Consider the following 2,769-nt stretch of genomic DNA (forward strand, 5'->3'; position numbering starts at 1 on the left):
GAAAAATTATTCCCTGGCATTTCCGCATTCGGCCCACGCCGCTGCAGCCGCGCCGTCGCCGCAGCCTCCCTCGGCGCCCGCGAGCCCCGCTCATACGGTATTTTTACCTGGCGTACTCACATTCGAGGTATTCTAATATGGTCTTGTCACACTGTCATTAATCTTGTTAATATTATCATTACCATTTGCGAGGCGGGCAGAGACCGCAGGGACCAGATGTCGGTCAACCGTGGGTTTTGGAACGAGGCAATACTCTTTCATATTTCTAATCAAATTAGAGAGGTAAATGCGTTTATAGCGAGAGGGAGTAAAATGGAGAGAATATTACCCCAGTGCGAGATGAGAGATTTTTTTCTTCTTTTTAAGAGATGTTTTCTTTAGAGACACTTCTTTAATTGCCTCTCGGTATCGCTTTAACCTCTTAATAATGCTCTTCTCCGTAGTTATTTTTTTTTTTAAGAAATTTGAAAAAACCTCGGCAATGCAATTAATCTGGTGTTTATCTAGTTGTAATATAAATCCTGAACGACGCTTTGGTTTTAGCGAACAAATGAACGATAAAACATCAACAAAGCGAGGTGTGAGAGGTTGCTTTGTCATGGTGGAGGTTGCATGTCATCAATCGTAATATAAGAGTTGAATTTATCAGGATATCCGACCCAGCGAACGAGGTATTCTCTCTGCTTTTTAGTTCTGTTCCACCGCGATGATACGATCTTGCACGGGTAAAAACCAGGCAACGATGTTGGTACCAGCTCCTCGCGGTAAAACAAACCTTGCACGTCTTCACCGCTTAGATCTTCCAGATAATACCCGACTCTGTTCTGACGTTTGTCAATCTGTCGAATTTTAAATATCTCCTCCGTATTTTGTATTTCATAACCCTTGCGAAATGCGTCGGTATGAGAACGCGCTGCGATGCGCACGGTATCCCCTACCTTTATATTCTGATTGGTAGCAGCTGATCGACCTTTTTTTATAGGTGCATTCAATGAGCGGGCATACATAACACGAAAGAGGTGTTGCCACTGCGCTCGCGTGTAGTGTCGGTGGACATCCTGAGGTGTAGCACCTTTCAAACCCGCATGCGCGCGCTCATTATATGCCGACACAATGTCCGGGAGAACATCGATATACCTCAACGTATTTTTTAAGGTTAAATATTTGTAAATGCGTTCCTTGAGGGTTCTGATGTGCCTCTCTGCAATGCTCGCTTTTATTTCTTTCGAATGTGTTGTATACCACCGCATATTTCGTTCACGCAATAAGCCATTCACTGTATTATTTACAAACTCTCCTCCTGCATCGGTGAAGAGGTGGGTTAAACCTTTAGCATCCTCGGTGTTCAAAACTGATCGCAGCGCGTGCGCAACCTCCGTCTTGTTTTTACTCTGTAACGGTCTTACTTGCATATAACGGCTAAACACATCTACACATACAAGTAAATAGGCTGTTTTGCTGTTTTGTTTTGATAAGTTTCGCATATCCGCTAGATCGCACGTTAAGATTTTGCGAGGTCTAACAGCCATTATTTGACGGCGAGGGAATTTTTTGCGAGTATGTTTGTGAAGTGTATACACGCGTTGCGATGACAAAGCTCTTTTCACATCTGACTGTGTTATATTACCCTTGCCCAACTGCGCGCGAGCGGATCTAACGAGCCGTACGCCCCCTAACCTAGGGGTTGTAAAATCCCATAAAAGTCTGTAAACTCGCTCATTGTGGGTAATTCCTTTTGGTACAATCGAAGGGGAAAATTTCGCGAGGATAAAATACAAACTGCAGTTTATCAGGTGTTTCACACCTAGGTCTACGATAAAAAACCCCTCGAGATTTAGGAGAACAACCTTTTTATACCTCTAAAAACTTCTTGGCCTCACTCTTGCCGTATATCTCCTACGTAAGCATTAAATTTGCCCGGGGCCCTCTCTCTTTAGCAAAATGAAATGGAACTTTTTAATGAAATGTTGCGGCTGTGCTTCCATTCATAAAAAATTTTTAAAAAGTACAAACTGGATGTTTTCGTGTCCCCCCTTTGTAAAATATTACTTACAATGTAATTGTTACCGCCTCTATGAAGCATTCATCAAATAATAATAAACACGCTCGGTTTCGTCTTTTTCGAGGGGGTTTTATAAGCTTTATTAAAAAACAATTTTGCAGAAAAAAGGGGTTTCCTTGCCCAAGGGAGGGGGATTCCTTCCCAGTAATTATATAATAAAACTGTTGTGATATTGACAAAAATTTTTGTGTGAAATTGTTTTTTCCCGTTTTGGTGATCCCCTCAATAATTATTCTTGCAGGGTGGCAAGAGTTTTGAGCGTTTGCCTTAAGCGGGAGTACAGTGTAGTGGCGACAGGGTAAAGGACACAAAAAAAAATAACTTACATTTTACACCACCTCTTTTATTGCACTGAATACAGAAAATTTTTACATAAATATTTACAAACAACAAACATTTACACAAAGTCTCGTCGCTATTTCCTGCGCTTCCTCGAAAATAAAGGGGTTTCCAGTTTGTGTTTTTCTGCGTTTTCGAGGTCCCTGGCAGCTGATCGGGGTCTCGCTGTTTTGTTGTTGCTGATGCAAAATTTGTTTCCTGTTGCATTGTTTTTCCCGCGCACACCAGGGGAAAGTAAGTTGGAGGAGATGTTCTCTTTTTCCCATAAATTTTTTAATTTTTATCCCTTGCTGCTTTTTGGGTGCTATCGCCTCAGGCTCCCCCTCCTCCCCCTCACCCCCTTCTGTCCCCTCCTCCCCCCTAGGGTT

The sequence above is a fragment of the Penaeus monodon genome, chromosome 8, assembly GCF_015228065.2.
Source record: "Penaeus monodon isolate SGIC_2016 chromosome 8, NSTDA_Pmon_1, whole genome shotgun sequence".
Lineage (NCBI taxonomy): Eukaryota > Metazoa > Arthropoda > Malacostraca > Decapoda > Penaeidae > Penaeus > Penaeus monodon.